The sequence below is a fragment of the Mustela nivalis genome (assembly GCF_964662115.1).
Source record: "Mustela nivalis genome assembly, chromosome: 15".
Lineage (NCBI taxonomy): Eukaryota > Metazoa > Chordata > Mammalia > Carnivora > Mustelidae > Mustela > Mustela nivalis.
The window spans coordinates 35,065,909-35,086,228 of record NC_139034.1 but is presented as its reverse complement, the minus strand read 5'-3'; the positions used below and the strand labels follow the sequence as shown (position 1 = coordinate 35,086,228).

At 43.0% G+C, this 20,320-nt stretch overlaps 1 protein-coding gene across 7 annotated transcripts in view; it reads right to left on the bottom strand.

Annotated features, from left to right (window-relative positions):
- ENOX1 (ecto-NOX disulfide-thiol exchanger 1) overlaps positions 1-15,536 on the bottom strand; it is a 563,146-nt gene extending 547,610 nt beyond the window's left edge. For all 7 annotated transcript variants that reach the window (XM_082701321.1, XM_082701317.1, XM_082701322.1 and 4 more), the window contains exon 1: positions 14,751-15,536. The gene's annotated coding sequence lies outside the window, so the exon portion shown is untranslated. The remainder of the gene's footprint in view (positions 1-14,750) is intronic.
- Positions 15,537-20,320: the final 4,784 nt, after the last annotated feature.

The window sequence follows — 20,320 nt, the reverse complement described above, 5'->3', positions numbered from 1 at the left end:
CTTCTTATTCAAAGAAAGAAGCTGCGGGGAGAGTACCACGCTCGGCTGCCCGCAGGAAGGGCCTTGCACGGAGGCCAGTTAAAAGCTACATGGGGGTGCCTGGGTGGCTCAGTGGGTTAAGCCGCTGCCTTCGGCTCAGGTCATGATCTCGGGGTCCTGGGATTGAGTCCCGCGTCAGCTCTCTGCTCAGCAGGGAGCCTGCTTCCCTCTCTCTCTCTCTGCCTGCCTCTCTGCCTACTTGTGGTTTCTCTCTGTCAAATAAATAAATAAAAATCTTTTTTAAAAAAGCTACATGGGGTGGGGGGGGGTTGTTGGGGTGCTCTTGGGCTGGGTAGAGTAGAGGGCTTACCTCCTGACAGCTGCTGGATATTCACACCCTTTCCTCAGCAGGAGCCTTCTTTAAGCTACTTTCAGATCTCCAAAGGTCATAGTTTCCAAAACAGCAGCAGAAAACTAGATTCTCTGTGACCTCTTTCAGTTCTAAAATTAAAATACAACCAAACATATTCCAGAAATGGTGGTGGGGGAGGGAATTATTTGAATGGGATAGAAACATCTGCGTGTTGGCAGACTCAGGCTAGAAGGAATAGCTCTAAGAGTGCTGTTAAAGTTCTGGGTTAGGAAAACCTACCAGAGGCAAACAGAAACCAGAAGCCAAAGACAAAATCTAGATTTGTTGATGGGTGGATTTTTACTACAGTTTGAAAGATTTTCTGACTTTCAAGTCTCAAAAGCCTGGCTTCTAAAATCAGTTAATTAAAGTGAACATCTCTCTAATAGGAATCCTGTAGGTACAAGGTAATTGCAAAAACACTAGGATGGTTTGTTTTATAAGTTCATCTTCTGTTGTTATAGATTTCTTTTTACAATAAATTGATACACTGTACCTACATTATATTACATGACAGTGCCGTTGTCAGCCACCGCTTGATTCTGGGAGACTCACAATACTCCAAGAAAGAAAAGAATCAAAAACAAACACCACCCCATAAAACTGTTTATATTCCATATTTGTCTTTAGAATCAAATTAAAGTTGCATCTCCAAAAGGCACCCATCCCACTCAAAATTATGAGCATACACTAGAATATCCTGCCTGGGAAGCCACCACCACCCTCTGTCTCTGACTTGACCACTATGTCCCAGTCTGTTGCCCTGCTACTGCTCTTGCCGTCTCCAACCCTTTCTCCAGAAACTTGCCAGAAATACCCTGCATACTACAACTCACACATCGCCCCCCTTAAAACTCTTCAATAATAACTGCTTAATGGGGATGGGGTTTCCATTTGGGGTGATGAAAATGTTTTAGAACAGACACTGATGGTGGTCATACAACATCACGAATGTATTAAATATCACTGAATTATTCACTTCAAAATGGCTCATGTTATGTGAGTTTCATCTCCATTTGAAAAAAGAAAAAGCAAAACCAAAAAAAAAAAAAAAAAGGCAAAAACCTTTCAATGACTTCTTATTGCAGTTAAGATAAAATCCAAGTGCTCGAAAGGGCCTGGTGGGTCTGGCATAATCAGGCTCTAAGCCACATCTCAGCAGCCTCATTCCCAGCTACCGCCACGCTCACTCTCTGCACTCCAGCCACACTTGCTGACTTTCAGTGGTTATGCGACCCAAGCTCTATCTCACATGTGGACTTCACAAATGGGACTCCTTATCTGTGGGGAGTTGGGGATTGGACTTCCCAATCATTCTTCAGATCTTATCAATTATTTTCCCACTATGAACCTTCTCTGATTATTTCATCCTTTCTATATCCTTTCAGAGAAACCTATTCTTTTCCAGGTTTTTATCAAGAGTTCCAATAACAGGAATATTTGGGGGTTACTTAATACCCTTTCCAGTAAACTGTGGGCTCCTAGAAAGGACAGGAACAATGATTCATTTTTGCTTACTGCTATATTTCCAGCCCTAGCATGAACTTGGCACAATAAACACCTATCCATTGGGCACAAGAAATATGTATAGCATGCTTTCCTCCAAAAACATTAAATCTCTACTACAGAACAAGTATTAGGCTAGGTTGCAGTAGTATGTGAAGTTTAAAATACATCATCCAACATTATTCGTTTAATAACTAAATGAGAAAAATCACAAACTACTTAGGGCCAACTCAATACCATAGAGCACACCAACCAATGCACAATAACAACTTCTCTCTTCTTCTACAGTGTCTGCTCTGTGCTTCTTGATAGAATCAAGTCCCTACTACCCAAGTAAATTCCTTTTAAAACCTCTCTCTCCATGCCACTGCTCATTATTGAGCTATGAGGAAAGAAACAGGGACTCTATCTTTGCAGAAAGATGCAACTGAGGGGCGCCTGCATGGCTCAGAGGGTTAAAGCCTCTGCCTTGGCTCAGGTCGTGATCTCAGGGTCCTGGTATCAAGCCCCACATTGGGCTCTCTGCTTAGTGGAAAGCCTGCTTCTCCCTCTCTCTCTGCCTGCCTCTCTGCCTACTTGTGATCTCTGTCAAATAAATAAATAAAATCTTGAAAGAAAGAAAGAAAGAAAGAAAGAAAGAAAGAAAGAAAGAAAGAAAGAAAGAAAGAAAGAAAATGCAACTGAGGTGAGTAAAAGTCCAGGATTTAGAAGGATGTCATGGGAAACTGTTAGCTGCTCTCACATAGGCACCACTTCTCAGAGTAAAAGTGTATGAAGTACTACTAGGGAAAAAGGACCGGAACCCAGCCAGTTCTGAGAGCTGATGGGAAAAGAGGCATAGAGGAGAAACTCACTTAAGAGCAGGCACAATCAATGTTTTGATACTAAACACACTGTTCTTTAGAGATTATAGGTGAGCAAGTGATTTATTTTGTCCAATCTTGCTCCTGTATTAACTGGAACCCTAATTTGTCCATGAGGCTGAAGTATGTCTCAATTAGTTGCCTTCAAAGCTTATGCCCATTTAAAATAAGCTTATTTCTTTTCCATTGTCCGCTTGCCCAGAGCTGCCTAATCTACAATTCTCCTGCCCAGCACTCACCACTTCTGATCATTATGGAGAGCAGAGGCAAGCAAGGAGCCTTACAGACAGCTTCCAAAGAGATCCATCTGTTCATAACTGTGTGTGCTGGCCCACAAAACACTCTCCAGCCCTGTGTCCACCGCAAGGACAGGAGTACACCAGGACCTGAACGCATCCATAGCCATGCTACAGGCTACTTTTCAATATTTAAATTCTTCTTTAGCTAAAGCTTTGGATTTTCCCAGGCTCTCGTCCAGCGTCCTGGTAGTGGTTTGCACGGCTGTCCATTTAAAGAGCATCCCCACTTGTGCTGCAGTGCCTAAAGGTACTGTTCCTGGCCTCAGAAGTGAGGGCCACCTGCAACTGCATTGTTTGTGTGACTTTTTGGACATCTCAGTCAGAGAAGCTTGAAAGCTTTTTCGTTGCTCCAGCTCCCAGCTCTCTGTCTCAGTTGGGGATCCCCTGGAGAAAAGACAAAGCTGCCTGATACACCCAACTATGAGACCAATATGGTAGGAACCAGCAAGACTGCTCGTGGTCACTGCACTGTCTTAACACCTTCCCTAAGCATACTAAGTTTCTCTTTCATGCCCCTTCCTTAATGTAGCATGTGGCCATCACAGTGGTTCCCAGCTTTGCTTCCAGTGACAGGGCTTCTAAATGTGCTTTATACTGGAAGATTCTACTGAGTCCTGTTCCCTTCTCACAAAAGCATTCTTAGTCCCACTGTTACCATTTTTTTTAAGATTATTTATTTATTTGACAGACAGAGATCACAAGTAGACAGAGACAGGCAGAGAGGCAGACAGAGAGACGTGGGGAAGCAGTCTCCCTGCTGAGCACAGAGTCTGATGCGGGGCTCTATCCCAGGACCCTGAGTTCATGACCTGAGCTGAAGGCAGAGGTTTAACCCACTGAACCACCCAGGCGCTCCACCATTGTTTTTGTAACAGAACCACATATGCTTCTATGAGAGATGAACTAGAGGAGCTGATAATACAAATAAACAGCATCCTTGTGCAGAAAAGTGAAGTGGCAGCAAAACTAAATCCTAATGTAGCAGACATATGCCCCATACACCAAAGCACATTCAGGAGTGCACCACGAGACCGATATGTGAACATGGGCATAAGGGTATTACACATGGAGATGAGGTCAGAAAGAAGTGTTAGTAGAAAACAATAGGGAAGGTTAGTAAGAGAGGGGCCCAAGGACAGAATTACAAAGACACTAGGGGTTACTGTCAAAATCCCAAATAGACAAAGAGAAATATATCACACACTAGGAGAAAGTGTCAAAATCCCAAATATATCAAAGGGAAATATATCAGACACTAGGGGAAATTGTCAAAATTCCACATATATCAGACAAAGGGAAGTCAGTGTTGGAAAACCAGAGACTGGGAGTGGCTGAACAACTGGTCAAGGAATTGCGAATCTAGGTGGGAGAGGTGAGGTTACAAACGCAGGTGCTTTCGACCCAGACTGGAGCTAGTGAGATTTTTCCAGTGGAAGAAGCCGGAGTGACAGAAGAAGAAACCCTCATCAGATTTATATCATATCTGTGCTTTGAGAAACTGCAGAACACCTAACTAGGAAAACAGAAATCTCTCCAAGTATTTTTTTTTACAAGGGAAATTTAATATAGAGAATTGGTTACTCAGGTGATGGTGGAGCAGAAAGCCTAGCAGGACAGCGAGGTAATCTGAAGACCAGCAAGAGCAGGAAGCTGCAATCTCCCCAAGGCTGAAGAGACAATAGCAAGAGATTGTGTCTGGAATCCATGGGCCAAGGTCACTTGTGAGCTGCTAGAACCAGAGCCAGTCTGTCAAGCATGAGTGGTGCTACGGCAGGAGGGATTCCCACTGCCAGGGATGCCAGGGAAAGAAAAAAATAGCCTGACTTTGCCCTTCTCCCTTCCCTCTCTTACCAATGTCTCCCACAGGCTAAACGCAGCGAACCAGCTAACTAAGAAACCCAGGAGAGCAGCCTGAAGGGGTGTGTCCCCTCCCAACACAGCGAGGAAGGGAGGGCGGGAATGCTAGAAGGACAGAAACTCTGGTACAAAGAAGATGAGTTACAGTAAGTCTTGATAAACAAGCTTCGTTTGCAACAGACATACTTTTTAAAAAGGTTTGCTTACTGCCATGTAATGGTGCCAATAATAAAGTGGTCACATGGTAACAAAGTGGAAGCGAGGGACGCCTGGGTGGCTCAGTTGGTTAAGCAGCTGCCTTCGGCTCAGGTCATGATCCCAGGGTCCTGGGATCGAGTCCCACATCAGGCTCCTTGCTCAGCAGAGAGCCTGCTTCTCCCTCTGCCTCTGCCTGCCTCTCTGTCTGCCTGTGCTCGCTCGCTCTCTCTCCCTCTGTCTCTGACAAATAAATAAAATCTTTAAAAAAAAAAAAAAAACAAAAAACAAAGTGGAAGCGATACCATGGCTTACTGACCTTCCTGCCAGGTTAGGTGACCCCTGAAGTCACTCTCCAGAATCCCAGAGTTAGAAGAGGGTTAGGGAATTTACTCTCTATTGCCCTTTCTTCAGTTACCAGTAAGCCTGGTCTGGTCCAAACAAGCGAATTTTTTTTTTTCAAAATTTTCAAATAAAAAAGACTCTTACTTTTAAAAGTAAAAAATATTTTTAAGTATGGAATAGAAGAAAACTTTGCATGCACATGTGTATGTACACCCAGATGATTACAAGTAAAACTGGGGGAATATGAACAAGATTGATGGATTGTACCAACGAATCTCCTGGTTATAATATTGTGCTATAGGTCTGCAAGAATACTATCACTGGGGAGAAATAGGTAGAGTGTACACAGAATCTTTCTATGTTATTTCTCAAATTCCATATGAATCTAGAATGATCTCCAAAGAAAAGGTTTAATTAAAATATCATAAATAGGGCGCCTGGGTGGCTCAGTGGGTTAAGCCGCTGCCTTCGGCTCAGGTCATGATCTCAGGGTCCTGGGATCGAGTCCCACATCGGGTTCTCTGCTCAGCAGGGAGCCTGCTTCCCTCTCTCTCTCTCTCTGCCTGCCTCTCTGCCTCCTTGTGATCTCTGCCTGTCAAATAAATAAAATCTTAAAAAAATATATGATAAATATGTGCATAATACTCCCTGTTAATAAGGCTACATCCCTTCCATTGTGTTTCACCCATGTTGTCTTCAGTATTACCACTGTCATCATCTGTTCTGTTAAGCAAGGCCCAGGAAGCTCTCTGCTGAACCATTCTACTTCTTATAATTCAGTCTTCTCCTTGCCACTGGCTCAGTGCTACTTTTGCAGAAATATGATGGTGTCAGGTTGCTCTTGTTTGATTATTCAGCCTTTGCATTTCTGACTACAGACAGAGCCGAGTGTATTTATATATGGGACAATTAGAAGGCTGCCTAATCTTATTTCATATCATCTTTAACCTGTTCATTTCATGATTAAGCATTTAATTCAAAACAGCTCTCTCAGCGGATTTACTCTTTCCTTCTCCCACCTTCTGCACCCTTTGATCTCCTTCGGGAGATGGTGGCCCAGGAACAGGCAGGAGAAATTGCAAAGAAAAGCCTGGCATTTTGACAGAGCAAGAGAATAGAGCCAGCACCCCCAACCCCCACTCATTCACTTAGCTAAAACACAGGCTATCAGAGAAGCAGGGAAAACAATAGACATAAGTACGTGCTAGGTCTTCCAGAAACCAATGGTAGATGAAAATCACCTCTTAGTCTAGAGCATGGGAGAAAATCACTGTTCATCACAAAATGGACGTGTGACGCAGGCATTTCTGCAACTCTTCTGTTCTATATAACTCCACAAATCCTTCCTATAAAATATAACTTTCTTCCTTTAATGATCTAGTAGTGAATTATTTATATTCTTCAATTTATCTTCCTGTCTTCTTTTATTTATTCCCAGACTTGTGCTACTTTAGTCTAGAAAGGCTGACCAAGATTACACGCAAAGCACAGGAGTCTCCAAAAGGTGCCAAGCCTAATGTCCAGAGCAGAGCCATGGTGCACGGCAGAGCAATGAAATCTCATTCTTGGAACGGCAGCCAGCTAAAGGGTCCACACACTGCCAGCCTCCATGTCATGACAGCTTTCCAGCAAAATCCATTTGTGTCCCCACAGTTACTACCTTCGCTTTGGTGGGCATCATTGCTTGCCTGGGCACTGCCACCTTCAACTGATCTCCATGCTCCTGACTCTCCCTCCGTCAATCCACTCGCCAGACACCTGCCAGCATGACGCTCCCAAGATGCAAATCAAAAAGAATGATGCCCACGTCTTAATCCATCAGTAGCCCTCTAGCACACGAAGCACAGGTTATCTAGCACATGGCTGTTGTGGCAGATTCACTAGGGAATTTGGGGACATAGTGCAGAACATGTGTCAGCGATTGTATCGAAGGGTCCAAGACACAAGATGCTAGTGTGTCACCTCTGAGCTCCCTTCCGTTATTGGCTTAGGCCCACTCCTGAAGCCATTAACTTCACTGCCCTACCAAACTGCCCTACATGTGGAAGAGAAAACCTTAAGGCAGAGAACAGAGGCGATTGCAGAAAAATTCTACAGACATATATTGGAGCAGTGGGCATTTGGGCAAACAAGTATGAAAGTGACCATGTCTGCTCACACAGGCCATGTCCCTGAAGTTTCTGATTCAGTAGGTCTGGGATAGGACCCAGGGATCAGCAGCATAGCAAATGCTTCATGGGATTGTGTTGAACAAACAGATTGTAAAAACACTGCCTATTAATATTAAGCTCAAAAGCTTTTCATTGTCTGTCTGCTGTTCTGCTCTCCACACCTACTGACCCTCCTTCACAGTCACCTTTAAACCAAACCAAATTTGTGCACTTTCCTGCAAATAGCATTATCTCTTCCATGAGCAGGAACTGTGCCTTAAGAATCCTTATCATCCCCAGGGCCAAATACTGTACCATTCACATAGTAAATGCTCAAAAAATTATTTTTAAAGAAAGAATTCTAAAAGGAAATAGTATATTATTTAAGTGTTCCCTGAACAAAACTATCTTCCCTATGCATCAAAATAGTAGGTATAGGGCACCTGGGTGGCTCAGTGGGTTAAGCCGCTGCCTTCGGCTCAGGTCATGATCTCGTGTCCCGGGATCGAGTCCCGCATCGGGCTCTCTGCTCGGCAGGGAGCCTGCTTCCTCCTCTCTCTCTCTCTGCCTGCCTCTCTGCCTACTTGTGATCTCTATCTGTCAAATAAATAAATAAAATCTTAAAAAAAAATAGTAGGTATAATTCTACTAGTGAAATTAAACAAATATATATTGAGCACCTAATGTACGCATGAGACTCGAGAATCCCTCCAGAAAAGTACTATAACTTTTCTCAGTACACACCTTAACATCTTTTCTTCCCCCCAAAGTGGGGTCTTTTAATAGAGATGGGCAAACAGGGAACATGATTCAGTTCCCGCCCATTGGATGTGGTATACCTTCTTCTCCCCAACCTGGTATGGCCCCAGGTGTGACATAAAGAAGTGTTTTTAAAAAATATGGCAGGGCTAACTTTCCACTTTCACAGAAAAGTGGAACACAAGAAAGCAATCTGTTGGAGCTTTGCTGATATGAAACTATTAATGAATCCCTACAGAGGAGATAACCAGCTAGGTAGTGGTGGAAAGGTCAAGGATGTTTAGGACTAACCGGAAGCATGTCAAACTTAACCTACCTTGTGGTTCGGCCAGAGTTGTCCGTAGAGACACCATTACTCTCCACCTACTTTCAAAGATGGAACAGAACAAAGAAGAAAGTCTTATTTCAATGTCACTGAACTCTTGGGATTATGACTTCTTTCAAGGACAACAAATTTGGTTCCTGGGATCTAGTGGTAACTTTGGGCTCTACCACTTAATTGCAAAAGAGTTGCTGTGGTTTTTAAGCTACTATAAAGGTGCTCTCTTGCAAATGAGACCAAAGCAGAGGTCTGGCCACTCGTAGTCACTAAAGACCTCATCTGTGACTTTTTTCCCACTGTTTGGGACATTAACCACAGTCCCTTGGCCACTTTCCAGTCTGGATAATTACACTAAGGCTAGCAAACTTCACCCTCCAGCTCCAACTAAATAAAGTATTCCTTTGGACTAGCTGCCGTAACCTTTGTTCTGCTGCTGTGGGCTATTAAAGAGCTATTCTGTACTTAGGATGGCTGTATTTGTGAAAAATCAATACCCCTGGTATAACTTCCTGCACTGACAAGAAGTATATTCCACAATATCTCACTGGCCAAGTTATTTTTTTTAATATAGTGCCAGAAACAATTAGAAAACCAGAGTAATTTCTTCTCTATCTTCTCAACTTTTACAATTCACACAAATACAGACTGAAATGTTTGCAACATTATATCAAGGAGGAGGGCAGATGTATATTCCACAAAACACACACCGAATGTCTACCATATGCTAGGCTCATTGTAGCTACTGGGTATTGTTATAGAAGCCGTGGGTTATGTTCTCAGCATAATGTGAGAATTTTCCAAAGGGAATAATTCGATTTAATTCTTCCTGTGCTACTATATTTCTGAAAATCTGAATATATCCACTTTACTTAATATATCAACATTAGCATGCACAGGGCTCCCAATAAAAACACTATTTCCATCCACTCTTGAAAGTGTCTAACAGGACTGGGGCACTTGGGTGGCTCAGTTAGTTAAGGGCCCACCTCTTGATTTTGGCTCAGGTCATGAACTCAGGCTACTGAGATTGAGCCTGGTGTTGGGTTCTGCACTGGGCATGGAGCTTGCTTGGGATTCTCTTCCCCCACTCCCCTTCTCCCACCTCGCTCTCACTGCCCCCCACCAAAAACAGAGTCTAGAGGACCTTAAACTCAATGTGTATGTAGATATGTGTGTGGAAGGATATGTGTGTCTAAGAAGGAGAAAATACGCTTTCCTGGTTAGCTTGGGGGATAACAAATACTGCTTGGATGTATATTTATTTATTTGCTTGTTTTTTTAGCAACCATCCTACTTGTGTGGGTGAGAGTTTACAGGTTATAACAGCAGAAGCAGACATAAGGAAATTGAAAACGTAAATATCTCGTTTAAAGCCTTTTTTTACTGTATGAAAAAAAAAAGCATAAATCAAGTCTTTTAGTGTTCTATTATAAGGATGAAAACAACAGAAGGGGAAAAAAGTAAGTATTGTGTGTTCATACATTTACATACACATATATTATCCTGTATGTGAAGATGGGAGAGTGTCGTTAAATATCAAAATTCCAGTGGGCTAAATTATGGATGAACATCAGAATATTTCACATCATTCCCTGCAAAGAGAAATGGTTCAGAAATAAAAAATAATAATAATAACAATCTTAAAATTCAGATTAATCCTACAGGATCCAAAACAAGTACTTGCCCGGACAAACTATAACTAGACTGTGGAAAATGGTTTAAAAAATCAGTGAAGTTCACTTGAAATCCGCCAAATTATTATTCTGTTTGAAAATCCTCCTAGCTAGAACAAGTTAATAGCAGGCTTCTAAATCTAGGTTAAACATGCTGTAAATCAATTTATTCCCCCCTACAAATCTGCTAACGTGCATGCTTTTCTGGTGAAAATGGTTCTTCAATGTTACTTAATACTGTCACTTTATTGTTTCTCCAAGCAGTCCACTTCAAGTTAAAGTTCAATGTGTATGTTTGACATAAATAATAAACAGTGAAATACACATCGTTTAAAATAGCATAAGGAACCTCAAAATGTATCACACAGGCAATACATTTCCTAAGTTTTAGAAGAAATGCTTAATAATGCATATGTCCTCCAAGTTTGCCACCCAATAACTTATTCATTATCATTTTGCTAAGTGAAGAAACAATCGGCACTACTACCATCTCACACAGATAGATGACCTGTCCTCCACCAACATGCTTCAGGTAGCACCTTTGGCAAGACAGCTTTGATAAAAGACTGAAATGAATTTTATGCAGAGAGACACAGTCTGTCCCATGGACTTTCAAGAGCCCAAATCATACACCCACAGTATGTCTATCACGTTGCAGACAGACCAGAACAGGTGATTAATTAGCTGTACTGTTTAAACTCTCACCAGCTTACAAGCTGACCGACACAATCTTCAATCTTATTCCCGTTTAAAATTCACACAGAGAATAATGGATCATTAAAGATTACACAGAGGTGTAAACAATTAGCAAAGCAAGGGACAGGGCTTCCCCATTTTGGAGAAAAAGGTGGGAGTCACGGTCCTCCCATCTGGACTTCTGTAGATGGGAGGAAGAACACAGGATATACAATGCATCTTAACACCAAAATTCAGCCTGATGTCAGTACTAAATGTTTATGCCCAAGAATTCCTTTATTTGCTAAGTATCTTTATCAGGATAAAAATCATTTTTATATAAATCTTATGTAACTCAAGAACAAGAGTGATTCCAGGGAGGAAATGGAAAAAATTTCCAAGTGTGACCCAAGGGAAGACATTCTGGAGATGGCTTAGTCACCAGGGTCAAATCACATCACCTCACTGTGCCTCAGCGTCCCGTAAAATGAAAGAGGCCACCGCATGAATCTCTAATTCCCTGCTAAGAGTAAAATCCAGCTATCTATTTAGATATCATAGAGAACTCAAGTTTTTATAAAATCCTAAGAGCACCTGATGGCAGCAGGAAATGTGCTTACAGTGTTTAATGACTATAAAGGGAAGAATGAAAAGGGTCTAAACAGTCCTCCCAATCTTACATTTTTCAGCTTATACTAGGCTTCAGAGGGCAATTGGAATTAGATGCTTCATTTCATCCCACAATCACAATATAATTCTTATTACAATAAAAATTTTAAATACTCTTTTTAAAAACATCTCAAAAAAGAAACAGCTTCACCTTACTCAAATGAAACTTAGATCTGTCTCACTTGGAGGGTTTCAATGCTTGAGCTACAGTATGGGTATCAGGATGTGGAAGCAGCTGTCACTGCTTTGTTTTTCATTCACAGTAGGTGGTTGCCAAGCAACAAAATACTATTGTCTGTTTCCATGATCTATTGGCCAATTCTACTCCTGGTAATGCTTTCTACGTTTAAAACAGGGCCACCTTTTGGACAAGAAGAAATGAGAAAAAATTTTAAGAATGACAATAACATATAAATAAATACACTGAATGTACCACAAAATTATGTATATACATATACAGCTGTATGTGGATATACATACATATATTTTGCATTTATGCATATGTATATGTGTGACTATATACACTGTTTTTCTACCTACCTCAAAACCTATCTAAATTTGAGAGGCCAAGAACTAGACTCTAAATCCCTTGAAGGCAAATCAAGGCATGACTTATGAATATGAAAATATAGTAAGAATTATTTTTTCAACAATAGCAATAATTTCCATTTTGTCACATGTATCAAATATGTCCCTTGAATTAAAGTCCTACAGTCGGGAAGCAATTCTGTCTACTTACATAAAAACAATAATAAATGGAAAGACTTTACTATCTACTTTGGAATTACCTAAATATATTTAACATGCTGTGTGACTTATCATGTGCTATTACTGTGTACAAAGATAATAATTGAAACAGAAAAATTCGGTTGCTATTTACACCCAAAAATCTTAAAATACATTCATTTTTAAAATAATTGAATTGTTCTCCCTGGAATAGCCTCATGTGATTCTCACTTTGTTTTGATATGGGTCCCTGGGGAATAACAGTCATGCTATGTTATTCTTGCATATCTCACTAGCTTGCAAATAAAATAACACAGTGTACTCAATATAAAGTTGTCAACATTAACTTGCATCAGTTGCTGTTTGTTTTGCACTGACAAGGCTTCTAAAGATAAGAATTACAATATTCTTAGATGTACAGACACAACATCAAAACAGCCTGAAGGAATTAAAGCCTGAAAATGCTAGAGGCAATCACGTTCTGAAATGAAGAAAAATCAGTATCATTTATGCATACATATATATTTCTGCAAAGGACCTAAATAACGCCAGAACAATCTTTGGATTTTATGCAATGCTCATCCGTCTTCTTTCACAATATTTCAAAAGCACTTTGCCTTAACTATTTAGTGCATCCCTCTAAAGGAACTTTTAAAATTTCACTTTTTGAAATTCATTACCACTTGCACATCTATATATTACAACAAACTGGAATAAACAAAATCTATTAAGTGAATTAACATTACTACTATGAAGTCTCATATCAAAAGGACAGCGCTAGCAAAACAGAAACAAAGTGTGCTAATAATGATCAAAATATTGTCCAAAACTACCCCTTTTCTGGGACAGAGCCTTCTTCAGCAGAACCCCAGAGCCCCACCCCCATACCCATCCGAATTTCTCCTTCACATTCACCCCGTAAGTGACCCCTTTTTTCTCCCTCCGCTTCCCAAGCTCGCCCACTGTGTCCTTCCTTCTCACAAGGAACAAAATCCATCCCACTTTCTCCATCCTCTTCAAATCTCTTAGCCACCCATTACTTTCTCGGAACTACTGGACTCAAACCTGCAGCCCAGTTTGCCACGAACCTCTGCATACCCACTTGGTACCCTCATTCTTCTAGATATGCTTTAAAAACCTCTACCACCGGAACGAATGCAGTATTAATAAAAGTAGGGTTGCGAGCCAATTTTTGTTTTTTGTTTTGTTTTTTAATTACAGCAGTAGAATGTTGAGAGATAGAAAGGAAGAAAAGCAGGAGTGTATTTGGAGGAAAGAGGGTGGGTGAGTGACTACACACAGCGGTGTAGACGCGGGGACCCTACCCACCCGGAATCCCCACCTGTCGACCCCACTTCCCCCATGTGCGCGCCGCGGGATGACAACCACAACACTCCAGAACCACCCCCCTCCGGGAAGGAGGCGGGGTTACGCCTTCAGCCAATCAGAACCCGCGAACTCCGGGTGTCCAACCTATGGGGTGGCCGTGGCCGTGCAGGGGGAGGACGTGGGGTGGTCGGGGAGGGGCCGCGTCCGTGGGAGGCGCGCACGTGTCGAGTCCAGGGAGGCAGGGAGGCGGAGAGGCGGCAGGCGTCCAGGACCTAAGGCGCGGGCTCTGCACCCTGGCAGCCACTGAGTCCAGCTGCCCAGTGCCTCCTCTGCCTCCTGCACGGCGGGCCAGGACCGCTCCCGCCGAGAAAGACACGTCCCAGGTGTCTGAGTTCCCCGTGTTAGGGGACAGTCACAAATAACAACAACACTACCTAGCGCAGAGGAGAAGGGGAGTAAAGTTTCCGGCCCGCACCACAGCGGAGTCCGCCGAGACAGTGAGGACAAGGAATACAGGGCGGGAGGGTGACAATCGGGAAAGAAGAGGACAGCCAGAGGGCTGCGCGAGCAGGACGCCGTCCCGGGTGCTGTGCAGGGGGCGGCGGGCGGCTGGGTGCGCTGTCCAAGGTGCAGGGGAGGTGGGAAGCGCGCGGCCGGCGCGAAGCCCGGAGCCAACACCGGTCGGCGGCGGCGGCGGCGGGGAGAGCGGGGAACAGCAGTCTGGGGCGCCGGGCATCCCCAGGCTCGTAAAAGTGACAGGGCTAGAGCTAGGATAGAGCGGGAAGGGCACGGGGGGCTGCGCGGAAGCCCCGAAGCTTCCACGCACCCCTCCCCACCAGCCTTACCTCTTGCTCCATTCCCCTCCCCCTCCCCGGAGCCCACTCCCCTCCAAGCCTCCTGTCCCGGGCCGTGGCGGGGGCGGGACCGGGGAACCCCGGCTCCGAGCTCGGACACCCCAGGGATGCTGCGGGCCCCGGGGCTGCTTGCTTACCTGGAGCTGCGGTACCGGGAGCGGGGGCAGCCCGCCGCGCGGAGCCGGGAGCCGGGCGCTGGGCGCGGCGCGGCTTCTCCTCGCCTCGGCGTCTTCCTTCTCGGCTTCTCCCAGACTCCGTCCCGGGCACGAAGCTGTAAGACGCGGCCAAGCTGCAGCTGCGGTTCCCACTGCTGCCTCCGCCGCCGCTGCCGCAGACAGAGGACGCCCCGTGGCGACTGGAAGCCTGTGTGAGTAGCGGCGCCCGAGAGAGTGGGATCTGCTGGAGACTCCACGGCTCGGGGCGCGCGGACGTGCGCACGCGCGCCTGCGAGTGTGAGTGTGTGTGTGTGTGTGTGTGTGCGCGCGCGCGCGCGCCCACGGGGTGGGGGAGTCGCGAGGGGAGGGGGAGAGAGGCCAAGAGATGCTCGTAGGGACCGAGGCAAAATTCTTTGCCCCCGGAAATCCGTAAAGCCAGAGAAGGAGGATCGAACACGCGTCTAGCGGCGGGGAGCTGCCCGCGGGGCGGCGGCAGAAGAGGAAGGGAAGGCGGCACAGAGCGCTGGCTCCGGATCCGAGCGGGTCGGAGCCCAGCGGAGAGCGCAGCCACAGATGCAGCAGAGGCGGTGCCCGCAGCCCTCGGTCGCGCTGCCCCCTCTAGGGAGGGGCCGAGCTGCTCGCTCCCGCCACCGCCGCGACTGCTCCGGACTTCTTGGCTGAGCGCGGGGGAACAGTAATCAGGGCCCCATGGTTGGCACTGCAACCTTGGAGTCTCTCGGCCCACTAAGGGGCCGAGCAGAGGACCTGGGCGCACGTGGCCGACTACCGGCTGGAGTCAGCGTGTGCAAGCGCTGCGGGAGTGGAATGGGCGGTGGAACCCCACCGAGTGCGGCCCACCGCCTCTACCGTGTAGGGATGTGGGGCGGGGGCAAGGGTGAGGTCGGTAGTGGGTGAGGTGAGCTTGCACGGTCCGGAGGAAGGGAGGGTGTTTCTCACTCCAGGTGGAATGCTGCCTCTTTTTCTCCTCGGAGGCCACTTTTCCTCAAAGTTAATCCACTTCCCAGGTAAAAGTGCCGGTCTTTTCTTTGTTCGGATTCAGCTGTGTGCAGGCAGCCGAGCACTGCCTCTTTGAAGTCAGGCTCTGCCAGGAAGCGGCCGGTGCGGCCATCCTGGGGCCGCTGTTGGCCTGTAAACCCCTACACTCCTCCATTCATCCAAGCCACACTGTATACATCTTAGAAATAAAAATCTTAAACACATTTACACCCCTCCCTCCTAAAAGATATATCGTCCTAGCAGTATTTTTTCCACGCTTATTTTAAATTATAAGTACAATTTTATTCATCCAGGAATTTCTTGAAATATCATAAGGTCTGAGTAATACTTGAAAATACCCTTCTTGGCAGATTCCTTTGCGCAAGGATTGTGTTTTGCATACCTTTGCATACCCTCCAGTACTTAACACAGTACCGTGTACATTGTGTGTTTTCTATAAATGTTGAATGAATGACATTGTTTTCTAGCTTCACATGTCCTGAAGGCAAAAACTTGGATGCTGGGAAAGTCATTACCACCCCACTAGGCTTACTTGATTTAAACTTGCACCATTTCCCTGTGTGTGGCTATTTTCCCCTCTAGCAGCCAGAGCACCTTCATAAAAAAAAAAAAAGACTACAGGGAATACTGACCCATGGTGCCGCCTTAACAAAGGGGGCAAGGGAGCTTGCTGCAGGGAACCCAATGGGATATCCTGGGTGTAAGAAGGCTAAAGCATGCTTTATTTCAGTGCTGGGGAAATCTAACCTTTTAAAACAGGAAAGTCACTGTTCTTTAGCAATTAAGAATGTCCCTTTTAGAACAGAAGGACAGGAAAAGAAGTTTTCAGAGAAATGCACATTCCTACTAGCTTGCCAGTTACAAGCTTTTCTCCTGTTAAGAGATTTACTTGGTGGACACTGACCAATATATGCAGGGTCAACCCAGACTACTATTTCTGCTGTAGCACAAAGCCCACATTCTTCAGCCTTGGTATTACTACAATCACCATCTTAGAAGTAAAAGTCCTCAATTTTACATTCCATGCTAAATTTCAATTCCTTTGAACTCAGCCTCTTCTATGAGCTGCTTCTCTCTCCACCCATGATATCACAGCTTTGAAATATAACTGAAATAAAGTGAAAATTAAAATGGATTTATTTGGGAGCTGCCACTGTGTTCTCTAGTGGGGATCCCTTTAAATAACTTCTCTTCTGTCCCTCAATTTACAGTCTTCTTAGGAGTCCTTTGTTGTGATATGGAATTCATGTGCTTTTTTATGTTGAACTCAAATATATGCTATTTAAAATTTTTACTTGAAAGAAGCTGTAGAATTTGCAGGGGGAGCAGAAAAACTCTGACACCCCCAAATAGATTCTTGACAGTAAACATTTTAGGTATGAGTCAAAATCTTACAAAATAATTTTAAAGCTTTGTTTTCCTTAGAAAGTTGCCTTTAGGCTTTCCAAGTGCTTGTCTTACTGAGTGGGATAAAGAATGTAACAAAGTTTTAACTTCTCTGATGACCACCAAAGAGTGGTCTTTATAAAAATAAATACATTTTTAAGAAGCCAATATTTAAAAATAAGTAGGCTTATAGCAATCTTAATTTATGTTAGTTTAAAAGATAAACAATAGAAAGGCTAACATCATAAGATATGTATAGTGTTTATGACCCACTTAAGGATAAAAGTTTGGAGGAACAGGTAGAATTAAAATGCTATAAATCATAGGTCCTCAAGCTACTTAAACACTAAATAATAAAATGGGCTACTAAGAGATTCACTGTTACATGTTTTTATAAGTTGGACTGAGAATCAATAGCATAATCATAAAGGTCCTATTTTTCTTCCTAAAAAGCCTTGCTCCTTAACATAACTGCTTTTTTCAATTTGCAGCAGTGCAATAAACTAGTGAAACATTAACTTTCTTAACAACACAGTATTGAGGAAAGGTGGGATATGCAGAGAAACACTTTAACCTGATTTGACCACAACTAACTAATCTATTCTGTTATTCTAAATTAAACACACACACACACACACACACACACACACACACACACACAAAAGCTTTCTACCTCTGAACTGGCAAATTTAGGCTTAGATGAGATGTCCCAGGAAGTCCAAAGTCAACTCCTCATGCTGGAAGCCGACTGCCCCAAATTTCCTGAAGTGAGGAGGCAGGAACCGTTAGCTGAGGTGCTGCTGTTGATTTTAGTGTTGTGAGCACGCATAAGGAGACAGGTAATTTCTCCCATAATTAGGTTCCAGGTCACTTTGTCCATTCCAGTTTTATATGATAAGAATCCTTGTCCTGCACCTAGACACAAGTGCCAACTCAGCACACAGAGGATAGCATGAGAACAAGGAGAAGGTTCAAGTTACCCTGTTTGCTTTCATGCTTTTATAACTCACTTTGTTCCAGGCAGCTTGATTCTGACTGAAAATCAACCATCTTTAGCAAAGCCAAAAGTCAGAGAAAGAACAACAACAATAAGAACAACAACAACAAGAAAGAAAGCAAAGTAGACAGGTTTTATCATCATATATTCATCCACAACCTAAATGATATTTAGGTTGTGGATGAATATATGAAATACCACTAGTTTTAAATAGTTTATGATAGAATGATGGATTTCCTGCAAGCAGAAGAAAGCTATGTATCCTCTCCTCTGGAAAGTGAGCATACGAAGATATAAAAAAAATTTTTTAAATAAAATTTCAGGAGTTAGAGGAATCTCCTCTGAAACTGAGGTTAAGAACCCCTGCCTAATATACACCCTTTGATCACTGACATTTAAAGCTACAGAGAGATGAACTGGTAGATTTACTAATACCCTCACTTTTGTTTTTAATCTGATAATTTATTTGATTGTCAACACCAAAAAGATGCATAAGCAAATCAGTAAACCAAACAAGTATTTATTGAGTACCTACTTCATAATCAATTCTATTTCTCATGCTGTGGCTGTTACCAATAAAATATAAAATGCCATCTATCGCTGCCTTTAAAGAGCCTATAGTCTAGCTATCATTATTCTTAGGAACAAAAAAGTGAAACTAAGCATAATTTAGCACTTGACCATGAACAACAAACCTTGATTTGAATTACCAATACAACTTACTAAGCCATTTGTTAAATAAACCATTCCATTGAAAACTGATTATTAGTTGCCAATGTCTGTATGCATGTTTTCATATTCATATTCCCTAGTAGTAATCATGTAGATTATTGCAGGAGCTGTAATGTAAAAAGCAAGTTTATTTTTGTATTCTGAATGTTATCTTGAAGATGCAAAGAAAATTACTGACAAGAAAAAATGGACTATGTTGGCCATGGGGGCTATGGATTACCTACCACAGGATCCTTCAGCAAAATGGAATTGATTAGAATATACTAGAGTTCAGAATTCTATTCATCAAAGAATTAGTAGGGGTACCTATGTTTTATGAAATTTCTAGGTCTACAATCTATTATCAGAGAATTTTAATAATATTTCATTTAAAATTATTAATAAATATAAAATCAATACTATAATATTTATTATTTAGCATAATATGTTAATGTAATATTTTATTAAGTACTCTCCTTAAAATTCCTTACTCCCAGGACCTTGGGATAATGACCTGAGTTGAAGGTAGACGCTTAACCCACTAAGCCACCCGGGCACCCTGGTTAATATAACTTTTAAAAATAACACTTCCTTCACTCAATTCATGACAAAATGATGAAGAACAGAAAAGTAACAACCCAAGGAAACGAGACATTTTCATGGTTAAGGCAGTGTCACCAAGATTTCCCCTCCCACTCATAAGGTGGCACAGACATAAAGTCAGTCACAAAATTAGACCTGTGGAAAGCCCAGCCATCCATGTATATGAACACTTTACATAGCCTGCCTACCCAAGGACCCCAGAGGCTTCATGTGGGGAAACCAAGACTATAAGTCATGTCTTTCTACCCTTTCAGAGGCTTGGTGTCATATGAAAGTATCACTGAGCACCATGTCATAAGATCTAAGTTCAATCCTAACCTGGCCAACAACTTCCTGTGAGACTTCGGGCAACTCACTTTCTGAGCATCAGGTGGTCCTCCTGTGTAATGTGGAGAATAATAACTGCCTCATTTCTTAAGACAATTACATGAAATAATGTGACAAAAGGTTTCTCTCATTGTAGGAGCTAAGTAACTCTGTGCAATTTTGGATCTTAATAATTAAAAAAAAAACATACATGTGGCAGAAAATTGGAACACATACATGAATGGGAGGTTCCCACAGAAATTCTGGGAGCTTTTGTTAGATTATAACTTAAATAATGTTGAACTGATTTGATGATTCCTAGAAGTCCCTTCCAAGAATATTTTAGGAAAACCACAGACAACCAAAAGTTGGCAGAAACAGACTTATGCAGAAAATTGTGGGTTTCATAATTCTAGAGGTGCTGTAATTCTATAAATTCTACTGCTATGGCAAAACCCAAGCTTTTGTGTTCATTTGTTTTTGATTAGCCTCTGTTTTTTTTCTATAACACAGATTCTGCCTCCCCAGTGCT